The sequence below is a fragment of the Lissotriton vulgaris genome, chromosome 1_1 (assembly GCF_964263255.1).
Source record: "Lissotriton vulgaris chromosome 1_1, aLisVul1.2, whole genome shotgun sequence".
Classification (NCBI taxonomy): Eukaryota; Metazoa; Chordata; class Amphibia; order Caudata; family Salamandridae; genus Lissotriton; species Lissotriton vulgaris.
Window position 1 is genome coordinate 806,089,699 of NC_141685.1, and position 25,330 is coordinate 806,115,028.

Sequence of the window (25,330 nt, forward strand, 5' to 3'; positions counted from 1 at the left end):
CGAACAATCGCTTTCAGTCTCATTGGAGGGCGCCTGCGCCACTCGCTCATGTAAAACCGCCACACCTTTCGGACCCACACGTGCCCTGTCCTGAATGTACCATTTCCATTTAATCACACTCGCCTCCTGAGCATGTCCAATTCGATGGGACTTCGGTGAACTCAAAACCCACTGCATAATGGGAATTTCAGGCCTCAAAATCACAGCATGGCCTATAGTCAGTTGCTCGGTATCCACCAGAGCCCAATAACAAGCAAGTAATTGTTTCTCAAAGGGTGAGTAACGCTCACCAGCCTCAGGTAACTTTTTAGTCCAAAAACCTAATGGCACTTTCTGTCTGCCCTGCTTTTGCCACAGGCTCCAATTGGCATACAGACCTTCCACGGACACATTCAAGTCCACATCACCTTCACTCACAGGCCACAAATCCAAAGCATACTGAATAGCTTCTTTAGCCAAATTAAAAGCATTTTGTTGAGACTCACCCCATTCAAACGCATTCTTTTTACGAGTGACTCGATATAATGGAGCCAGAATCTGACTCAGATGGGGAATATGCTGACGCCAAAAGCCAAACAACCCAATGAAAGATTGAGCCTCTTTCCTGTTCCTAGTGACTGCAAAATCAAGTATTTTTCGCTTCACCTGTGGGATCACTTCTCTGTGACCTTCATGCCAATTGATTCCTAAAAATTTCACATTTTGGGATGGAGTTTGTAATTTGTCAGGATTGATTTCCCAACCTTTCGCTCGCAAACAGTCAAGGATCTGACCTAAATGAGACTGTACCTGATCTTGCGTTTCACCTTGAATCAAAATGTCGTCAATATAGTGACAGACCTGAACTCGTGGATTCGTGGGCACTTCAGACAAATGCTCTGCCACCAGCCGGTGACAGATCGTAGGACTGTGTACATAGCCTTGAGGAAGACTCCAGAACGTCATTTGACGTCCATTCCATGTAAAACTGAACTGTTCCTGACATTCGGGGGCAATAGGAATTGAAAAGAAAGCATTAGCAATATCAATAGAAGCATACCATGTACCTGGATGCTTTTGAATTCTCTGAATTAGCGTGACAATATCAGGCACTGCAACAGTCAATTTAGGTGTGTGTTTATTCAATTCTCGATAATCAACAGTCATGCGCCAAGAATTATCACTTTTGCGCACGGGCCAGACGGGATTATTCCAAGCAGACGTGACCGGAGTTATAACTCCCGCGTCAACCAAATCCTGAATTGTAGCAGTAATTTCTTCATGACCACCTGGAATACGATATTGCTTTTGAGAAATTACCTTCGTGGCCAAAGGAATTTTAATAGGTGGCATTCGCAAACGGCCAACCCGTACGGGTCTGGTCGAAATGTACTGTCTAGTTCCAAACTGATAACAACCATCATCCAAATGCAAAGTCATTCCTTTTAAGATGTCAATTCCAATTATATATTCCAAAAGCGGTACAACCAACACAGAGTATTCTCTACGAGGAATCCTACCAATTTTAATTTCAAGTGCAGTTTGAACTGCGGGTGTTTCTTTACCACCCAAACCAGTAATTGTGAAAGACTGTCCTTTAAATTTCTTTGATTTACCATGAATTAAAGTGGCCTCCGCCCCAGTATCAACTAATGCTCGGGCCCTTTGGATATTACGATGTTTCCAAAAAATCTCAATATCTACATAGGGTCTGTTGTCTCTGTGAGCCCACTTGTGTACCGGAGCTTGACCTATTTCCTAGTCATTTTTCCTGCGTTCCGTCAACCAAGACAAATCAGGGTAAATGCTCTCAGGTTTCTGTGGTATCAAAAGATCTTGTTCATATCCGTCTCCAGTACGAAACGGATTATTGTCACGTTCAAAAAATTGCGAATTACGGTCAGAAAATCTGTTACGATCCTCCCTTTTTCTCATCTCAGGGGAATAACTCCTCTCCTCTCTTTGTCGGTTGGAAACACGATCATCTCTCCCCCTCTCACGGTCATCCTCTGTCCCCCTCCCGCCAATACGATGAGGGGATGTATCACGTTCACAACGCCGATCATCACGGCGATCAGAATTCACACGTCGTCTCTCATCACCACTGTCATCAGAACCACGGTCATACTCATTCTTTCGTACACGACGGGCACCCTCCTTCCGATCCAAACCACGCTTACGAAACATGTCCCATAAGCGATTATTAGGCTCACCGTCAATGTCCTCCCTTTTGACACCATCAGCAATAAGAGCAAGAAACATGTCACGTCTAGAGAACTTATAGTCCCCACCAGTATGACCCTCAGGTCGAGATTGTCTTTCAGGTTTAAACCACTCACCTAGCTCACCAAGCTGACGAACAGAGTCAAGCACAGCAGACAAAGGATTGCCAGTTTGATTAATCAACAAAGTCATCATGACCTGCTTGTAAGCAACAGGCGAAGAACGGATAATTCGATTGCGCACAGAAGATGTTAAAAGACCATCCAGCAATCTATCAGCAGTACTAAGAAAGATAGCCGTTTTCATGACTTCCTCCTTTAAACGTTGCGACGCATCGCGCAAAGTGTACCACGGTTTGTCATCAATAGGCCAATCAGATTCAGTTGGATATTTATGATTACAGCCGTCAGACGCAAGCTGGAGCAAAGTAATTTGACCAGCACCATTATAGTTTCGAAAGTGATCTTGAATCGTAGAATCAGAACTCAAAGAGCAAAACCGTAAGCAATCAACAGCATCGAGCATAATACCGGCAGCGCCAAGTTCATAAAGGCGCACCATCCAGGTAAGCAAGGCCTCACCAGGCCGTTGTCGAAATCGTTGTAAAATGTCACTAACCTCCTGCTGAGTAAAATCTTCAATACAATCCAAAGCAATACCAGCTGGATTACCAGGGGCTTGTTGTAATTTGCGTCGAAACACAGGGTGAGCAGAAACCTCAGGAAGAGCTTCCGAGGAAGCCCGCATCTTAGATTTAGAAGAACAATCGGGGCAAGATACGTCATCCGAACGGGAAGAACGAGCACGGTCGCTGTGAGGACCCGTGTCAGTACATGAAGCAGATTTACAATCACGTCCGGAGCGAGAAGATTCGCGCTTGTCACCCTCCTCCGCCGAGGAGTCTGAAGTATTTGAATCCCAGATATTACCGTCCCACTCATCGGGGTTCCAATCCATTCTGGCTTTTGCTACAACCAGACGCACTTTCCGTGTGGATACACGACCACGACGATGTTTATACTTATATCGTGCAATGCGGACCGCAGCTCTTTCGGCTATGGTCTGATATGTTTCAAGTTTGTCGGCAAGCAATTTATTTTGACAACGCAAAAGAGTATGCGCATTTTGCAACTCAACACACTGTCCTTCCATGTCCTTAAACTGCTTCTGTAGCTGAACAAACCTCTCATGCAGTATCCTGTATGCATTAAGAACAATCCAACCTCTGCGTCCTAAAATAGGAAGCTCATCACCCTTTACTACTGGCGCTTTCTGTAAGCACGACACCACATCGGCAGGCTCCGCCTGCTCCAAACAAGAAGACCAATTTTCACTCAAACCAGTAGAATCAGCCCACTCACGGGCCAAAGCCTTGTAAGGCGTACACTCCCAGCCGGGAATCTGAATCGGTAACTTGAAAACCGACGGTGATTTTTTCGCAAACATATTGACACAAAAGAAAAAATTATATACACAATTATAAACAAAATATTATACGTACGAGCCGAGCGCAAACCAACAAGATCAAAACAATACAGCGCACACAGGCTTCGTAAACAGTTCGTGACGCCAGATGTAATGGCCGGATTTTCAGCTTAGATGGGATCAGCCCCCAGGGGCCCCTATAACCCAGCCAAAACGTACTCACCTCCCTCCTTAGAACGTATTCACAATGAATATGGATAGATATATAGGTATATACAAGTCGCACCTAAGAATGGGGAATAGCAATACACATGCATAGATTTTCTACAATATCTTATTCACATCAGTTGGTCTCGCGGCCACCCCGACCCAGACCGGTCTACCCTAGCGCAGATATGACACACAATCCGGTGCGTCTACACATGGGCCTGCAGAACCCAATGCTCTCCTTTCCAAACGATCCACAATCCGGTAGATCTACACGCCAGTATCCCCCCTGACGCTCTCACTTATGCAAGCCACAATCCTGTGGGTATCCGCGTTGGTAATCCCCCACAACGTTCTCACTAACGCCGCATATCAACGACGACCACATTCCTATGAGCAATTATCGGGACAATGTCTCAGTTATCTACTTGGGATAAAACTATGATAATGACTTTTAATACGGTTCCCAAATTATATAATGTACCTCCTATTCTTGGCATCAAAGGTCCACTCACTCCCTCTTTGTTCGATCACTATTTACCTGATCGGGATTTCACATCCGTTCATGCAAACAACGTTCAACTAGAAGATCCATTTACCAGGATTGAACAGGAATACAAGGCACACGTTAGTTCTCTAAGAACTAGGGTATTTATTGACAATAGACACACATCACATTACTATGCAACATAATTTCTGTAAAGAAAAGGTAGAGATTAGAATGCGCGCTTATTGGGAAAGGGCGGAGGTCACCTTGTTAACATGAAGTCGGGGCTCGGCAGTCATCTAGGTTCCCTTCTCGTCTCTGTGTCCTGGCTCGCCTCGCAGTCACACCCCAGCCGTCACAAGTACACGTCTGCACCGCTAGGCTCAACCTCGTCTGCTTCCCTCCAGGCCACCGGAACCTTGCTGGTTATTAGCTACCGTCTCTCTCTCTCTCTGTGTCAATGCGCTCCGCGCTAATTCTCCTTCAGTCTTTCTCAGAGAGTTTCGGTCTTAAATCTTTCTCGGACTTCAAAGATGGCGACTGTCCGCCATGAAATAATTAATGGCAGAGATGCTAACGGCTAGATGCCGCCTACGAACTAACTGACAACTGACTAACACCTTCGCTAATATCAAAGCCCGTTCCTTCATGGAAAGTTACGGCCAGCAACCTGCCGCCCACCAAATTCTTGTACCTCCCCGTACCAAGGACACATTCCCAGCCGGCCGGCCTGAAGTTGTGTCTTCGGAGTGGAGAAAAATACATTCCTTCGATAAGGGCCAGCCTGAGCCGGTTCTCTCCAAGCGAACAACAGCTTGAAACTAAAATATTACACTTGACCTAGAAGGCCTCTCGAGCTACCAGGCATAGAGCAAGATGGAGTCTGTCTCGTTTAAGGCCTACAGGGCCCGCAATATGCGTAACTCCATGGAAAATATCCTAACACATTAGCAAATGGGCAAATCATGATTAGTACTTATGTATCTATCCCCTAACTTAAATTCATAAGCCCTATACTAAGGAAAGTGACACGAAAATGCTCTAATATATGGAAGGCAGGGGCCCTATCTATAGTCATAATCCCTATGCTATGGGGGTGATAGGCTGGAGTCATTCTCCATCATTCTCCCTCTTAAAGGAGCCAAAAAAGGACAGCCATTACAGCTACCCTTCCCAGTACAGGATAATTTCGGATGAGATACCAGTATTTTCCCAAAATACCTCATATTGTAGCTTTCTGTTTATTATATGCTGTTATCAATTTAAACTGTGTACCACCCACATGTTTTTTTTGCCTTACTTTTCTTGAACAAAATCTGTTTTCTAAGCGGTTTACTAGCTTTGATTAAGGCTTCCTCAATGCATCTCTGAATATCCTCTCACATTAAATCTCACTTTCAGGGCTGTGATCGCTTTACTTTCTTCTTCCACTTCACTACAGTTACGACGTGTTCTCAGACTTTCTCCATGAGGGATGCTCTTGATCAGATTATTAGGATGAAAGCTAGACGCATGCAATAATGTATTTCCTGCTGTGGGTTTTCTGAACAACTTTGTCTCCAATTTTGTTTTCTTAATGTACACCTTAAGGTCCAAAAAGTTTACACTGTGTGCACTAATAGTGTAGATTTAAATCATTGACCTCTATTTGACTTAGAAAGTCATGGGCATCGATTTCTGTGCCTATCCAGACTATAAAAAGTTCATTGATGAAGCGACATCATGTATTATATGATTTTCCCAGATGTCATGGCATTTGTATCTGACCTTCAACATAGGGATTCTACCATGTATTATGTGAATATATATGCACCCATGTGTGTGCTGCTATTTTAACTTTTATTTGTGTTTAGTCATACATGGAAAATGGTGCAAAAGGATCAGAGCTACTTCTCTCAATTCATGGGAAGGGCAATGTTTCAAAAAATTGTAAAATACTCCTCACACACTGAAACCTGATTCAGTGTCATGCTTCATCATTGGGATCTTCCCGCCCCTATACGGGACGGGCGTGCTACGACTTACGTAGATGCAGGAGCACTTTATTCAGTGATTGGTGAGTATGTGTAGTGTGTGGGATCGTGAAAAGAAAATGTGAGATGGTTAAAAATTCTCTGGCTAGTGGAACGAAAATACTTTATTGTCTTCCCTGGCTGAGAATAGTAAAAATGGGGAGGTGTAGGTGGTGTACTATAATGAGTCACCTCCTACAAGGTCGACATGTTTCAGAAGCCATCCCCTTGACTTTCTTCCTCAGGACCAAAAAAACAATCCCTGTAACACTTCAATGGGTGATAGAATAAATGTACATATGCCTGATAGTCATAAACACTGTCCTTTGTTCCCTGTTATGGGAGTAGAAAAATATACCACTTGTATATCTTAGGAACCTGAAAAGACAAATATTTTGGATAAATCATGGCTTTCATCATTTATCTTTTCTATTCACATCACCATCACCATCACGTGGAACGTTTTAAGCTTTTCATGATACATTTCTCTTGTGCAACCCTGTTGTAGGTAATGGTACCATTTGGTAAGAATCCTCTAATAATAAATCTAAAAGAACACTCCTTGTGATTTCTAGTGCCCAGTATCACATTTATTCAACCCTCTTTCATACATATGTATCTCCTAGGAAGATACATCCTATGTTACAATACATTCATACATAAAGGAAGTATTTGTACACTCCTATTGTTCCCCAAAAGGTTACAGATTGATGTTCACAGCAACTGAGCACTCACATTCATACTCCCTTGACAAGCTTTGAAAACATTGGGAAATGTTTAGCAAAAGTCTGTGCACTTCCCCTTTTTAAACTGTGATCTCATGGTGTGTCTTTTTATAAAAAATTGTATTCATGCTCTCAAAAGGACGTGCCATAATAATACATACTTTAGAATGTAATCGTTAACGCTCCATGAGCTCACTTGAGCGGGGTATAGGGCTCCTTCAAATAGACACTGTGGGTATTTTAAAAGAACTGAAAAAAAACACCAGGGTCTTTTTTAAACAAGCGTGGTCTCTTTGGCTTTTTTAAGGACATGCCATTGTCCTACTTACATGCTGGAAGGAGCGTGATCACCAAAGGAAGTACCTTCTCGAGGCTCATTGGAACCTAACTGAGGTTTGCCAGAGCCCGGTGTTTTAAAGTGCAAGGAGGCATGCTTGATCGGAAACAGGTGTGGCTGGAAACACTAGACCTTGAAATTTTAACAACATTTTCACAACTAATGTGTCAGTCACTTCAGCTGCTGTCTGTAAAGTTTTGGGGTGATTCGTCATGCGAGAAAAAGGGGGGCTGGGTCCCAAAACAAGTTTTCCCCATGCTATTTCCTATAGTGATTTTAGGCACGACTACAGCACGGCCCGCAGTGTGAATCTGCAACAGATCCACGGATCGAGATCACAATAAAAAAAATATATACCCACTCACAAACTCACTTACACACCCATGCAACCGCTCACATACCCACTCACACATTCATAAAGCCACTCACACACCTACTTAGCTCAACGGATAGACAGACGTCTTCACATACCAGAGCGGATAACAAGCTAGCACTAATCAAGGCAATTATACTTTTAAGATTTTGTTGAACGGACGCAACGGTGATCACCAGTGCATTGACACTACATCTGGCAGTAAAGTAAGCTTCTGGATGATCATCAGTACGATAATCTCAATACGAATCGACGGCATTAATTTCTTCAAAGTCTTTATCTAACAGACGCTACAGTGGTTATAATAGAGAAACATCTTGGTGAACCCTGATGAAGTCCATGTTGGACAAAAAGAGTTGGCTGGGCTAATGCATTTGACTACGAATAAAGAATAATTGAAAACAAGAAATCTCAAGACTCCTTGCACTCCATTTTTGCATGTATTTTGTGGATCCCATAACATCTTGTATAATTTGGAAAAATAGATGTTTAATTACATGCTTGTGCATAATTAATGAAGGTATTATGTTCAATTGTATGCTCCTTTTCAGAACCTAATTACTTTGAGAGAAAGTCTTTTCTCTTATATTTGTGACTTCTTAGTGGTGGGGTCACAGGAAGTTGAGCATCTCTACTATACACATAGGAGAATTAAATACACTAGTGCAGCCCCTATTGCCCACATTGCTGTTTGCATAACTTCAAACACCTACTTAGAGACCCAGAACACCACTCACACACCAACTCACACATCCATACAGCCACTCACACACCCACTCAGAGACTCAGAATATCATTCACACACCCACTTACACACTTATACAGCCACTCACACATGCACTCAGAGACCCGGAGAACCACTCGCATGCATACAATTCAACAAATGGTGCCAAAGATATTAGCAAAACAAAAAATGCTTTTCCTATATAAACTAGAGGCCAGATGTATGCTGCTTTTTTCAAGTTGCAAATGGCTCGATTTCCAGAATTGGGTCGTTTTGGACCTGAAAAAATAATTTTCCTATGTACTAAACCCTTAGCGATTCAGTATTAGGAAGTGGCGTGTTAAGGGCGTCCCTTCCTAATAGCGATTTGCAGTGGTATGTGTGAATAATTTGCAACTGAAATGCAGTTGCAAAACATTTGCATTTTACTTCCTACTTCAAGTAGGTGGTAACCTATTTCGGAAACTGGAAGGGGTTCCCAAGTGACCCCTTTCCCTTTGTAAATGTATGCAAAAACGCTTTTTAAGAGAAGGCAGTGGTCCCATGGACCACTGTCTACTCTTAAAAAATAAAAATAAAACTTTTCATTTTTGGTTTTAAAATGCACACCATTTTCCTTTAAGGAAAACGGATCATTAAGGAAAACGGGCTGCAATTAAAAAAATAAGACGCTGCTTTATTAAAAATTAAATACAGACATGGGTGGTGGTCTGCTGTTCCCAGCAGGCCACCACCCCTATGATTTTAGCAATTCCCAATGGGTTGCAAATTGCAACCTACCTCATGAATATTAATGAGATAGGTCAATTTACGACCTATTGGGAATTCCAAGCAGTAAATCACACTGTAGTACATAGCTGTATGTGATATCCTAATAGCGAATCATAAAACTCTGCTATTAGGTAATCACAAACTGAAACCTATGTACATCTGGCCCTAGGTCCTTACTATAACTATCTACTGGGGACTGTCCCATATCGGACTGATGTATATATCTTACGGTGGTCGCCAATAGTTAGGATCTAGTTTCGATGTGAAAAGTGGTTTTATTTTTCCAATAACTGGCGCTGTTTGACAAAGCTTCATGAAATTTAAAAAATTAGTACATGCTCAGGTCAGCTGCTATGTTAAAAGTTTCGGATTAATTTGTGAAGTAGAGGCCGAGAAAAAGATGGGAGGGTTCCAAAACACTTTTTCTCAAATCAATTTTTCATAAGGATTTTGAACATGACTACAGCCCGAACCGCTGTATGCAATTGCACCAAGTTTGGCAGAAAGGTAGCTCTTGGTCCATAAAGAGCCATTTTTGTTATTTGGTGTAAATCTGTTCTACAATTTTTTGAGATATTAAAGAAAAACACATTTTTATATCTAGGGAAGCAAACCCTCTGCAGATTCCCTGTGGGGAATCCGCAAAGTCACGCACCACCAGCAAGGCCCTGATTGACTGGCCGCAGCCTGACAGAATAGTTGCGGCCACCAATCTATATATGGAGAAACATTCACTGCGGCTGAAACGTAGGCTGCAATTTATATGAATGGGTCAGGGTAGAGGTTCCTTGAACCTTTGTGTTACAAAGGTGTCAAAAGTAGGTATGATGGGCAAGAAATTGACTGCAAACATTTTTTTTGCCACATGAGAGATCCGAGGCCCCACTGCGGGGCTCAGCATGGCCCTGTGTATAAATCTGCGCTGGATCTGCAGAGCCTTCGAGATTTTAACAAAATAGATATATACTCACACCCAAAGTCACAGATCCACACACACACTCACACCCAGTCACAGTCCCACACAGACACTCATACACCCACTCACAGACCAACACAGACACTCACACACCCACTCAGACACTCACAGTCATAAATCCCATGTAGTCCCACAAATCCACCACGGGAGCAGTGTAGGAGGCTTGATTAGTATATGGTGTACACTTATTAGGGGAAGCACCTTGCACTAATCAAGACACATTGGTATATCTCCTACCCGGTGATATCAACACAAATATACACAATACTTCAATTGTAAACAGGTAAGTAAACAAAATACACAGTGGTCTCCAGGGGAAGACCAAACCATATAGAAAGTGGAATGCGAACTGCGACAGGAGTCTGGACTTGGACCAGGAGACTAAGAAGGGCTGGGGACACAAGGACCCACGCAAGGTAAGTACCCAGGAACTCACAGAGGCTGTGTGCAGAGTGGAAAGTTGTGGTTGCAGTTTTGAAAAAGAAGGACCCTTCCCAGTGGACCCTAAAGAAACCCTGTGGAAAATGGAAGGTTGGAGAGTCACCCCACCCATGGATACCACAGGAACCTGGATACCACCATCAGGGAAGCCGGTGCATAGGTGCAAAGTGACATCCAAAACCGCCGTAGACCACAATGGAGGACTTCAGAAAATATGCCCATGGCAAAGACTGCAAGATTACTTTGTAATACAAGGGTGGATTCTTGAAGAGGAGAATCTGCAAGTAGTGGGGAGAGAGTCTATGCCACTCAGAGGTGACCAGGAGGCACGGAAGAGCAATGACAGAAGATGCAGGAGTGATGATGTGGTGACCTTGTCGGTGCAGCCGTGAGGACCAGGCAACGCTAAGGAAAACCAGGAACCATTCAGGAGCTGTCCCACGACGGAAGTTGAGTACCAGGATGTCTGTGTCCAACGGGAGCACCAACAAGCCTTAGCAGCAGCAACAGATGGAGAAAAGGATGAAGTAGCAACGTTGGGACCAGCAAGGTGCAAGGGACTCAGCAAGTGCAGGAGAGTCAGAGCAGGCCCAGGCAAGAAGGGGAGCCCACTGAAGCAGGAGAAGACCCTCAAGAGGACCCACAGGTGAAGGCACAAGAGTTGCAAGAGTACCTCGAGCAGCTGACCAAAGAAGAAGGCCTACAGTGCAGAGGGTGTGGTGAGGAAAAAGATCTTGGCAGGAAGAGATGTTTGAGGCTGGAGCTTCTTGTAGCCTGAAACATCTCTGGAGTGCAGAACCAACAAGCATTGGCAATGGCAAACCAATGCGGTGCACAGAGCTTTGGTCTTAGCATTTCTGATGAGGGATACTGGCCTCAAAATTGCAGAGGGGACAGGTCAGGCCTCAATGGAGTTGCAGCACCACCTCATGTGCTTTGCTGAGCCTTTTGAAGTCCGTGGGACGTCAGGCGCAGCAGACCGGTCAGCTTTGTTGCGGTGCCTGCAGATGAAGCGGAGTGATTCCTTCACTCCAAGGGAGATTACTTTGGGTGTCCTTGAGGCCCACAGGTCTGTTGAAGATCCTGGAAGAAGCACAGACATAGACAATGAAGAAGACTTGCAGAACAGAGAGAACAGGAGCAGCACAAGTCTTCCTCGTGCAGTCTCGGTTCCAGGCAAAGTCCTAGTATCCAGACGGTCGAAGAGTTATGTGGTTTCAGGCTTGAGTCTTGTCCCAAGATGAATCTGAGGACCCACCCTCAGATAAGCCCTTTTATACCCTCAGAAAGGGGTTAGAAGGACTCACAGGTCCCTCCCAGAGGAGTGGCTGGACGGAGGGGAGGATACTCCCATGTTCATTGTCCAGTGTTTGCCCCAGAGCGGGAGCCAAGAGCTCCCAGAACTGGTTCTAACTAAACTATGCAAAAAGGGCACCAAACCTGCCCTTAAAAAGCAGGCTGGTGGCTCTGGCAAGTGCCCACACCCCAGCTCAATACAATAAGTCCTGTCTGTGAGATGGTCACACCTCCCTGTGACGGGAAACCTATGGTTCTACCTTCCCCTGCTCAAGCTCAGCTCAGCAGCAGGAGGCCAGAATCATGTGTGTTGTCGGCAGCAGCATTACCTTGCTGGCAAACCCTAGAAGGCTGTTACCCACAGTACTGGGGGCTTCCCGGAGGAGCCCCCCAGTGCATGGAATCATACCTCCAACACCGGTAACCATATAGGGTATGATTCCAACATGTTTTATACCAAAAATGCCCAGGTTCCGCACAGCCAAAATATAGTTAGCCGTCACGTAATGACTCATGGCCACTATATTTATCAAAATGGCTGACTGCACTTACAAAGCCTGGAGCATCGACTCTGGAGTTTGTAGGGGGTGCATCCACACACCTATAACTTAGAACGCTGCCTTCAGGATTGAAAGGCCTGCCTTAGGGGTGACATAGGTTTTAAGTGCAGTGACCTCAGATATAAGAAACATATCTGTTGTAGGTGGTGCTAGCACCAGCTCATACACGTTGCTGTGGCAGGCCTGTAGTCACAGTTTGAGTGGTTTACCATGGATGGCATAATACATGCTGCAGCCCATGGGAGACCCCTGATGTACCTATGCCCTGGGCACCTCAGTACCAAATAGCCAATTGTGGAGGCACCAAAGTAATTACCATAGTCTAATTAAGGGAGGAAGCACAGTGACTGGAGTCCTGATTAACAGGATCCCAGTCAGACTAGTCATAAACACACTTTCACCAGGCACAACATGGGGGTAACCATGCTAGAAGGATCCTACCTTCCTACATTACCCCCGAAACAAAAGGAGAATAGGCTAACCTTGCCCAGATGAGTCTTCTATGTCTTAAGTGGCCATAAGAGGAAGGTCCAACTGCCATGAAATACTCCCTATTTTATGGTCCACTGAAAAGATCCTCCCCTGTTGGGGCTTGAACCCTCTCAAAAGATGGGGGTGTCAACCTGTAAACTGTTTAAGCAAAGAGAGAGGCTTGTGGGGTGTCTGAATGGGGAAGTGGGGCACTAACAGGGTTGGTCTCAACTTCCTCAGAGCACTGGCCACAACAGAGGCATTCCTCTCCATGACTGACTTGTACTGATCCCTAGGAGTCACCCTTTTGCTGATTACAGCATCTGGTTGAACCGGTTGGTCTGGAACTATGTGGGGCCAGTGAAGGTTTGGGACAGTCTTACCCGAGGTCTTGCTTGGCCCATCATAGTTCATTTGGGGAATGTCCATTGCTAAGGGTAAGATGTATTCCTTAGATTGTTGAGGATAATCCTCCTGGCTGGTACTACTAGACTAGGGCTCCATAATCTGGGGAGGAGGGGATTCCTCTTGGCAGTGAGCCCTGTGATGTCCACTGACATCCCTGGCCTCTACAGCACCTGGCTGGCTGAGGCTTGGTAGAGAGGGACAGGATACCTGCTCCAGACTTGGTACCTTCTCGGAATATTCTCCTGCCCTCAGTGGCTCTGCCAGGTCAGACCTGACCTCCCCTGAGGCAGTTTCTGCATGAGGGGTAGGATCAGTTAACTGAGAAGGCTGCCCCTCACCTACAGTCCGGAGGGCGAAGGACTTTTCTTCCTCTCTTGTGCTCTTTGTTGGAGTTGTATGGGCCATTCTGCCAGGTTCCACTGCTCCAGGGAACATAGTAGTTGGATTTGTGCCATAGGGGTCACACCAACATGCTCAGGGAGGCCTATCATCTCTAGATGGGTCCTGATTTCTACTTCAGCCCAGACTGAAGTCTCTAGATCATTGCCCAGCAGGCAATCTATAGGCAGGTTGGGGGTACTGCAACCCTTTTAGGGCCAGTTACCTATCCCCAGCCGAGGTTGACTATAGCCATGGGGTGATTTGTTCTAACACCATCAGTGTTGGTCACCTGGTACAGGTAGAAACTGAAGGGAGGACACAGGGTTTCCTGTCACCATGGTGACACTGGCCCCTGTGTCCCTACAGGCTACGGATTTCTGACCATTGATCAGAGGCTCTTGTATATACTTTACCAAGGTATTGGAACTTAAAGTAAAAGTGGCAAAATCCATGCCGGCATCACATCCTAAGGTGGCCCGTGTAGGGTATCTGGCTAGGTCAGAATCCACCTCAGTGCCCCATTAGAACCCAACTAAATTCTTGGGTGCACTACAACTACTAGGAGTGCTACTACTAGGGGCACTAGGGGGTGTAGTAGTAGTAGTAGTAGTGGTGGTATCCTTATTGCTGGCATTGGGGCAATTGGAATCCTTTGCCTTATGGACTTTCTCTTTGCAGAGTTAGTAATAGAGTTTCTTGCCAGGTGAGGAAAAGGATTGGGACCCACCTACAGAGCAAGACTTGGGTCCCTTCAGAGGACTTCTCTTTAGATCTTTCCCCACCTTTCCCTTGGGCCTTGGAAGAATCTTCCTTCTGGTCGCCACCACCTTAAGACTTGGTCTTAACCGTGGTACAAACCCATTTGTCTACCTTCTTTCCCAATTCTTGGGGAGAGGTTCGATTAGTGTCTACCAGGTACTGGTGCAGTTGCTGATTTCGAAAATTATTAAGGGTGGGCTCCCTCACTAGTAAATTGTACAATTCTGTGTAATCATGCGCATTACTTCCAGGAAGCCAGCTTTCAGAGCTTTCTACTCTGACGATACGGCCCGGAAGTGCTGATTGAGAGAGTGGACGTGCGGCAAACTTTTACTCCCGTTGTGAGGAGCCTTGTGTGCCGGATTTACGGACGGCTGCCGACGCCCAGACTTGCTCCACTTAAGGAATTTTACCCATGACTTGGGCTCGTGTTAACTCTAAGACAAGCTGACATTTGTACGTTGGCCCGAAGTCAGTCTACAGAAGATATTTGACGACTCTTGCAGTGTCCACGCGATCATACAAGTGGGCCTCTTTGATTCATCCTGTGAAGTCTTCTGTTACATCGCCCAGTGGTAAATTGCTTTACCACTCACCATGAACAACCTGTGCCCCCGGGTCCCTCTCCCTTGTGTCTTGATGAAGACCCCGGCGTGAGGCGCTAAGGTACGCCTACAGTTGTAATTTTGGGGTCGAAACGTTGACAGCTACTTTCTTTTAGATCAGTTGACGCCACTCCTATTCTGGTTATTAAGTAACAGCGTCACATACATGATTTTGGACTGCCTTTTTTGGATATCAATTATTTGATTGCTTGGCTCAGGGCTCTGAAGCCAATGATTTTTGTATTGTAAATTACCAATATATATTGTGTCTGTATTTTATGCACGCTGCACATCCCAAATCCTCCCTCACTTTATCACATTACTATCTCCTTGCTCTCCCTGGGGCACTTTTGCTAAGATATTGTTATTAATATTGCCTTCAATGTACAGTGAAGCTAGCTCATTGTGATTAAATAACAGTGTGCTCTAAGTGATAATTTGATGATTTTTTCTTAATTGTTTTTGTTGATTAATTTGAAGAAACGAATAATGGTTCACTGGGACACCCTAGTATATACCATTCCAGAGCTTTAATAGCGCTGTCTATAAAATCTACCCAGTCTTTGGTGTGTGCCTTTTGTGTGTCCCTAAACTTAACCCTGCACTGTTCAATGGTTAAACCAAACCCATCAATGAGGATTGTCTTCAAGATTGAGTAATTGTTTGCATGTTCCTCCATAACAGTAAGAAGTTTGTCTCATCCTTTGCTAGCAAAGGAATGCCACAGGATAGATTCCCACTCCCCCCGAGGGACCTTCTGTACTTTACAGGCCCTGTCCAAGGAAGTGATCCATTTATGGATATTATCCCTCCCCCCGGTAAGGGGGAACTATCCTGCTCATGTTCCTAGTATCAAAAGGTTGCTCCCTGATCCTAGGGACAAGTAGTGCTGCCACCATGGGACTCTAGTTCCAAATTCTTCCTAACTTTCTGTACTTCCAGGGTCTCCTTAACAAGGGCCGACTGCTCCTTCTTGCGCCAGAGCCGATCTCTCTTAAGTCTGAGCAGGTGGTACTTCCTCTCTAAGGAGTCCACCTTCTTACTAGAGATGGAAGTCCCTATGGAATTATTAGAGGCATTGGAATTATCAGAGCAGGATCTAGGCCCTCCCCTGCATTCTCTGCACCCACCCAGGAGGAAAAAGGGGGGACCTACCTCTAGGGACACCCTCTGTACTACCTGTACTATTTCATAGGGGTCAGAGTCCACCAGTGCGGAGTCATCAGACTCCCCCTGGCCGTGCTCAGAAATTGTGTCACTGGGATAAACCACCCCTGATCCATCTTCTGGAGCTACCCCACCCACACTGTTCTGCCCTTCTGACCTCTAAGAGTTGCTAAGTGTTAGGGTTATTACCTGTCTTTAACTTCCTTGATGCAGCCAGGGTCCTAGGTTCGTGGAACTTAAGACCACTGTATCTAGAAGATTGGGACCCACAGGCCTCCCCAACTAAAAACATGGTAAACTAGGTGTAGTGTGATGTTAAACATACGTTCCCTAGTGTAAACTAAACTTAAAAAGGATTGTTGAAAGAGTTGCGCTAGACCCTCAGCTAACAATCCAAAACGTTTAGTAGAACTTACTACTTTACAAAAAGTATTTAAATGTGCCTAATGCTTGTGATGGTTTTTCATCTAACCACACCTAGATTAGCTGGTAAAACAGTGCAGGCTAAAATCCCAACTGCTGCACACCAATGTAAGAGGCTGGGTTAGTATATGGTGCACACTTATTTAAGTGAAGCACTTTGCACTAATCTAGCAACCCTTATGGTGATTTTAGTGGCCTTAGACAACCATTGAAAGCTCTAGAAGTGGTAGCTGTGGAGAGCAAAGAAAAACCAAAGGTGATGATGGACGGAGTGTTCACAATACAAACACTCACCCCCAGTCAACTGATCTGGGTTTAATCCATCACCGTTCTTTAGCTCACTCCGCCACCCCAGACATGCCCATATGCAAATCAGTCTGACCCTGTGCCTCATGGGAACAGTCCAGCCCGAACTGCCAAGCCATGTCTTCCCTGGACCGGAATCAAGCTTCCCAGGACCGGTTTCTGGCATTACAGCCGTCTTCAGCTGGGCTTGCTTGACTCCAGTGGCAAAGTGAGCAAGGGACTCACGTCTGAGCATACCCTGCCAACTTAGGGCGAACAAAGAAAAACCAAAGGTGATGATGGACGGAGTGTTGACAATACAAACACTCACCCCTGTCAACTGATCTGGGTTTAATCCATCACCGTTCTTTAGCTTACTCCGCCACCCCAGTTCAGAAATGCCATATGCAAATCAGTCTGACCCTGTGCCTCATGGGAACAGTCCAGCCCGAACTGCCAAGCCATGTCTTCCCTGGACCGGAATCAAGCTTCCCAGGACCGGTTTCTGGCATTACAGCCGTCTTCAGCCGGGCTTGCTTGACTCCAGTGGCAAAGTGAACAAGGGACTCACGTCTGAGCATACCCTGCCAACTTAGGGCGAACAAAGAAAAACCAAAGGTGTGGAGAGCAGCCTTCAGGCTTAGTCCAGAAGTATTGTAATCATGTAGTGTAGATTAAATGAAAAAGAACCACACAGTGTATTTATAAAAAGATGGCAATTTATTATACAACACTAACTAACACATTGATATATTTCCTACCCGGAAATATCAACACAAATATACACAATACTTCAATTGTAAACAGGTAAGTAAGCACAATACACAGTGGTCTGCAGAGGGAGACCAAACCATACTTTACTAAGAAAGTGGAATTCAAACTGTATCTGAAGTCAGGACTTAGACCAGGAGACTCTGAAGAGCTGGGGACACAAGGACCCACACAAGGTAAGTACCCAGGAACCCACGGAAGCTGGGGACAGAGTGAACCACAGCAGCGTACTCAATAGATTTCAACAAGAAAGTTGTGGTTGCAGTTTTGAAGAAGAAGGACCCATCCCAGTGGACCCTGAAAAAACCCCATGGAAGTCAATAGGTTAGAGAGTCACCCCACCTGTGGATACCCCAGGAATGAGGATACCTACACAAAGAAAGCCAGGTGCATAGGTGCGAATTGACGTAGGAAACCTCCGTAGAGCACAATGGATGACTTCAGAAAAGATGCCGCTGGCGAATACTGTGCAAGAGTCCAGTGGAACACAACGGTGAATTCTTGAAGAGAAGAACCTGCAAGCAGAGGGGACACAGTCTACGCCACTCGAAGGTGATCAGGAGACACGGAAGAGCAATGACGACCAATGACGGAAGATGCAGGAGTGATGATGGTGACCTTGTCGCTGCAGCTGTGAGGACCAGGAGACGCTGAGGAAGATGAAGAGCAGTTCATGAGCTATCCCACGTCAGAAGTCGAGAACCAGGGTGCTGGTGTCTGGCGGGAGCACCAACAAGCCTTGGCAGCAGCAACAGACGGGGAAAAGAAATGAAGGAGCAACGTTGGGACCAGCAAGGTCCAAGGGATTCACCAAGTGCAGGAGAGTCAGAGCGGGCCGGTGCAAGCAGGGGAGCCCACTGAAGCAAGAGAAGACCCTCGAGAGGACCCACAGGTGATGGCACAAGAGTTGCAAGAGGACCTCGAGCAGCTGTCCAAAGAAAATGGCCCACAGTGCAGAGGTGATGCTGGAGGCTGGAGCTTCTTGTAGCCTAAAGCCAATGAGCCTTGGCAAAGGCAAGTCGACATGGTGCACAGAGGTTATGGGGTTCCTACGAAGGATACTGGCCTCAAAAGTGCAGAGAGGACAGGTCAGGCCTTGAGGAGGTTGCAGAACCATCACCTGTGTTGCTGAGCCTTTCAAAGTCTGTGGAATGTCAGGAGTAGCAGACGGGTCTGCTTCATTGCAGTGCCTGCTGATGCAGGGGAATGACTCCTTCACTCCAAGGGAGATTACTTTGGGTGTCGGTGATGCTACAGCTCTGTTGAAGATCCTGGAAGTGTAGTGTAGTTCCTATATTCCCAATAGGCTCTGCGCATTGGAATAATATATCCTATAGATTTGACATAGGACTTAGGTCAGTAGGTCTCTATCGAATATACTAAACTTAATTGTGAGTGCCAGCTAGATCAGAGGTCACTAGAAACTTTCTCGAATACACAAAAGGGATTAGTTTCTGACAACCACATAAACACGACAACTTTGTTTCCCTAGGACTGGAAAATATCTTCAGAGTCGTAGAAACAATAGATAACTATTTTACTCAGTCAATCGTGCATGCTTCGTTTCTACAGAGTTGCAGAGAAATAGTGAGACGGGCGCTTTCAATAAAAAGTTTATCGAACAGTCTTCTTTTTCATGCAAGAGAGGTTAACTAGTACAATCGTTAGACAGAATGCAAAGTATAATACGTACAGTGAGAATAGTATTATAAAATAAGACTGTAATAGCATTGTATGGTTTCTAAACCATATAAAAATACATACATAAATAACACAGGCTAAAATACTCAACTGGTGCTTCTAAAATACGCCTACCCCAATGTACCTAACCTATCTCGGGACTCGATTTCCCAACACCCCGCAAGGGGAGTCAGAAACTTTGGAGCTGGATTCTCGGCAGAGGAGGACAGCTGCTTGTCCGTGCGTCAGCTGGAGAGTCTGTTTCCTTTGGCACTTGCTGTAGCGAGCTGCGTCGGGCAAGTAGGTCATCGAACTGCATCGAACCACACCGTGCTTTGCTATAGCAAGTGAAGGTATATTTATACCTTGTAGGTGTTTAGGAATGCCAGCTTTGACGTAAAATCGGTCATACGAACGTCATGGATGAACCCCTAAGGAATAGTTGTTCATGCATAATAATGAGTGTCTTGGTGAAATCAATATCCAGGCTAGGGGAAGTCCCTTCTGCTTTAGAGTCTGTTTTTCCAAGAATTGTTGTGACGTTTGATGAACGGATAGAAGTAGCCATGCTTGTATTTGGGTAGCATGGGCTATGTCTAAATGAGGGCTTGATTTCTATGCCTATATAAGGGCAAAGTGGATTGTACCTATATAAGGGCATGCATCGGGAAAATTCATTCGGAATCTAAAAACGTCATACTACACCGACTCCACTCTCTTATGTATGACATTACTAAGTTCTAAACACGTTAAACATATCTAAACATGAAGTGTTAAAACCCACCCAAAAATACATAAAAATGCATTTGAACTGGTTGCACACATAAAAGATGCATTTGCGCTGTACGCATTTAAAGCAATGTTTAATTTGAAGCATAAATGTTGACATTTGTAAATGCTATCTGAATGAATCATGAAAATATACATTTATGAAATGGCTCGTAAATACAGAAGAAAAAAGGCCAAAACCATTTCATGTCAGGTTACATAAACTGTATGTGTATGTGGACAAGGTCAAATATTGTCTCTGGAAGTTTTTTTTTCTTCCAAAGAATTCTTGTTCTCTATGAATAGTTCTACTTTGAGCAGATTAATTTATGACAAAAAAGGTAAAAATACAAATTTTGAAAAAGAAAAAAGTTAATCAAAGAAAAAAAGAGTCCCAAAGTTAGATTTGTTTTGGAAAATTAAGGTCAGATTCAAAAGTCTCTCAGAACACTGTGTGCCAAATCAAAAGTCAGTGTTATTGTTTGGAGAAAACATCAAATCTTCTAAGTCTGTAAAAAAGTTGCCTACCATTGTAGGTGAAAGTTGGATTACCTTGTTTAGAAGATTAACCGCACATAGATGTGAAGCATCGCCGTCAGCATTGGTAGCATTAGCAATGTTCGCAGTGGATGATACCTGTGCGCCTGTTTCCTCTCGTACCTCACAGTCAGCATTTTGCGTCTGTGAGATCTCAATGAATGCCGTCATCAGAATTGGTAGCCGCTGGGGACAACACTGCGCATGGGCTGTTACCGGTTCAAGCAAAGTATCAACATCCGTTGGAATGACTGATGGGAGTGTGAGACATAAGTCGAACACGCATTCTTCTCCGCATAGCAGGCAGCGTAGAAGAGGTAAGATGCAATCTTGCCAGATTGGTCTGAATGACAGAAACCATGTGGTATTTAATTCTCGTAAATGAGTTAATCCCAAAATTTGAACGATGCGCTCACGACACTTCATCGCCATTAGAGTTGTCTCCATGGAGAACTGGGTGTCGCTGGTGAATTGGCTTGCCATGTCGCAGCAGGAGCAAAAATAGTATCCCTGCAGCGAGTCCCAAAATGAGAGGTAGTCCACCAAACACTGAGTGCACAAAGTTTGGAAATATTCCTAAGACAGCTTCAAAAAGTGCTAACAGTCCAGAAAATACGGTCTTAAATACATGTACAATACCGCTCGTATCAGACATGTTTAAGATACAACTTAACATTTCTGAGAAATGTACAGGGCAGTTTGTAGTTAATAGGGCATGTATCTCGGCAGAAGTCCTTGCGACTTGCAGATCAAAGGTCTCTTTGGCCGAGGTCAGTGGCACAGTTTTTTGCAAGAGAATGGCTTTCATTCTGCTTAAAGTATCAATTTGTATAGAAGAGATGTTCAGTGAAGGCCATAAAGGTGACTCCCTGTCTGACTTGGTCTCAGGAAACAATACTTTACATGCAGTAAGTGACCCTGGCTGACACAGTTAGTAGATATGGTATCCCTGGCAACATGCCACAGCAGCTGTGATCGTTCAACATGAAGTAACTTCCATTAGTAAGTTGTCCGAAAATTGGATCAATCACTGCAGCTGGAGAACCTTGCAGGTGGCAGGATAAGTTGGTAGAGGTACCATCGCAGGCCCCGTGTAAATAATACCCTGACAAAGTAGAGAACCGCTTAGTGTGTTTTCACAATTTTTACCACTAAGAAACACTTCTCTTCCCCCACTCCAACATCTGTGTGTACGGTAATTCCCAGGATGTCTTGATGTATTCTTTACCCGACCTTTCATATGTGCCTGCAGGTATATGTTTTAGGCAATACTGAAAATGGAAAATTATAACAGGCAGAGTGATTGTTCCATGTATAACCCATTCAGTGGCTGGCTTTTCAACGACTGTAAATGGCAATCTTTCCAGTTTTTCAATGCTCAGCACCGTATAGTCTGCTCCCCTTTGTGCCAATTTGATCTGTTTATCAGTGAGATTAAATTCTGAAAACAGTGACGTAGTATTGATTAAACGCCAAGGCACATAGCCTGAACATAGGTTTTGTAACGTCCAGCATAATAGCATGATAGAACGTAATTGCGACTGACCATGTTGCAACATGACCAAGTCCTGTTCCATGATGTCTATGGCAGAAGACACTATGCTGTCTAATGAATATATCCTGGACGACAGTCGTTAACCCATTGTCAACTACAGAGAGAGTTTTCTCTAAATTAATATGATCAATTTCTCGTATTCTTTCTGCAGTCTCTGCTTGCGTAATCTTCCATGCTTCATTATAAGCAGCATAGATACCAGCATATATAAAACGTTTATGACGCAGTGTTCCTATTCCTAGCAAGAATTCCCTAAGATCAGCATAATCTTTAAGTAAAGATAACTGTTGCTTTACATCCTTGAGTGTAGATCTATGTAGCCAATTAAGGCACAGCTTCCCTACACTGTATGTTGTTACTATTCCTGGATGCTGTCTTTGAACATATCTTGGGTCTGGCCTAGTGAATGTGAAACCCTTTGTTTTATTCAGGAATCTATCTTGACAGTTATTTGTGTCTGTGGGTCAGATCAACCATTTTTTCCAATCTGGATCTGTTCTGTTGTGATGCAAAATAGTATGTACGTTGACCTCCCACTCTGAAGTGTTACTATCAGGTGTAGGTATGGACGGATTGTTCATGTCTTTGATCTTGACTAACCCAAGACAAGACGTCTGCTGGACAGTGTCATTCAAAAACATAATTTGCTCAGGTATGATACAGACTCTCAACAAAGCTTCTTCACCCTGCATCTGCCAATCTTTTGTGTCCCAGACAGTTTTCGTGTGAATATTGTCTTTCCAAAAGTCGAAACTTAGTTTGGACAGTTGGGCATAAAAGACTGCAGAATAAATTTGTTTGGTATTAGTCAACATACTTTTCATGCCTGTTTTGTTTACATTACTAAAGTAAAATGTTTCGGCATTGGATACATTGAACCCTGAAAAGTACGGAAATTTTCTTGTAAATGTTTTTGAGCTACCCTTTGGTGGTGTCGGCCAATGTTCCCATTGGTTATACATTAATATATTTCTAGGATTTGCAGATTTGTGCAAGAAATGGAGGCAGTAATAATTATAACAATACATTTGTTCATAAACCGAAGAACCTTCTAAATATTCATGATTTGTGAATACTGCAGACATTTCTAAGTCTGACTTCATATCATTAACAGTCTCAAAGTCCCAATCATCAGAAAAGGTACTAGATGAAACAAAGTCATTCAAGGAAATCTTGAACTGGTATGGAATCTTCAACAGCTCCGACGAGCCAAAAATGTCATAGTCAGTTCTGTCCCAAGCTATACCACCAGGTATAGGAACAGCTGTGGTGTTCACTGTTGACACGTCTCTTTGTTCACAATGAGATGATTTGTGTGGTTTATGTTCTTACTTGCTGTGTCCTTTTTTACATATCTGCCATTTATCAGCATTCCCAAAGTTATCACCAGAGTCAACCAAAGTAGAAGAAAAAGCACACCTAACACAATCCAAAGTTCAATCCTTAAAGAAAACAGATATGTCTTTTCCAGGTGATGAAAAAGGTCTGTTGCTTGTTCTTTGAAAGTTCTTTTTGCTGGTGTCGTTTCAGTTTCACTTGGATCCTCAGAAAATGTTTCAAAGTTAATGAAACAGCCAGAGGCAGTTCTGTCAATTGTAGGGATTGCATCAGGATTCGTTGAAATCGCTGGAACCACTTGATCACATGTTACTTAATTGTAAACCGGTGTTTCTTGACAAACTGTATTTGGGTTTCAAGAGATAAAAGTTCCATAGCTTTATTGCATAGTCCTTTTCGCACTGCAGATTCTTCAAGGTGATGAGTCTCTCAGTTTGAACCTCTTGGATAGTAGCCAGATTAGGGCGTTTGCTACTTGGCCGGAGTCCACTTGGCTTACTGCTTATGATCGTCCACATGATGTGGATTGACATGAACCTGTTCTCCTTTATACTAGCAAGGGGCGGCAGTAATACTGTTCTTGATCCGTGGATTGCTAAGACAGGTATGGTTGTCTGTAAGAAGACCCAAATTCCTTCTTGTCCGCGATCTTTTCTCTGACTAGATCCCCAAGCTTAGGAATCCAGACAGGCCTTGCTGGGACGGTTGGTTTCTCTTCAGTGGTGGTTGGCTTCAGGAACGCAATACTTTGTTTCGTTCTTATTTCATTTAAGTCCTGTAAAACAGCCAAATGGTCGTTGATATCAAAGGGTTTTTGGTCTACCACTGAAGTCTGACAATCGAGGTCTGATACTAACATTCTGGTCCCAAAAATGACTTCATATGGAGTGATACCCCCTAGAGAACTTCTTGGCAGATTGTTAAGACTACGTTGGACACTTATTAGATGTTGGACCCACCCATCACCCGAACCTAATACACTAGCTGTTATAGATTGCTTTATGTCCCGGTTTTTTCTCTCCACAACCGAATTTCCCTCAGGATGGAATGGACTAGAGTACCGCAATGCAGCGCCCAATTTGGCCATAGCCTACTTGTAAGCTTGGGAGCTTAACACAGGACCCTGGTCAGAATGTATCGTGCCGACTCCGTATGTGCCGATAAAGACTGGTAAATCTTTTATAACAGTTCGAGCATCAGTCGAGCACTGAGGCCACATCCAAATGAACCTTGAGCACGAATCCACTGCGACCATGATATATTTATAGTTACCTTCCCTCTGTAAGGGACTGCAGTGATCTAGGTAAAGGCAAGCTAATGGTTTATTTGAAATTAACAGGGGCGTCTGCGCAGGACGTTTGACTGTAGAGACTTTCATCTTTTGGCATATTTCACATTCCAAAACATAGTTTCTGGTTTGTTTCCTCATGCGCGGCCAGCAGTATCTCTGTTTTAATAATGATACTGTGGCTGAAACACCTGCATGTGCAGAGGCAAGCCCTTCCTGTGCTGCTAAGATTAGTCCTAATCTATGTTCCATGATTGGAATTACCCTATCCCCCACTCCAGGGATTCAAGCAAATGGAACATTATTTGCATCAGTTATATATGAGTATTTGAGTGGAAACCCTTTAGGTAATGCTTTA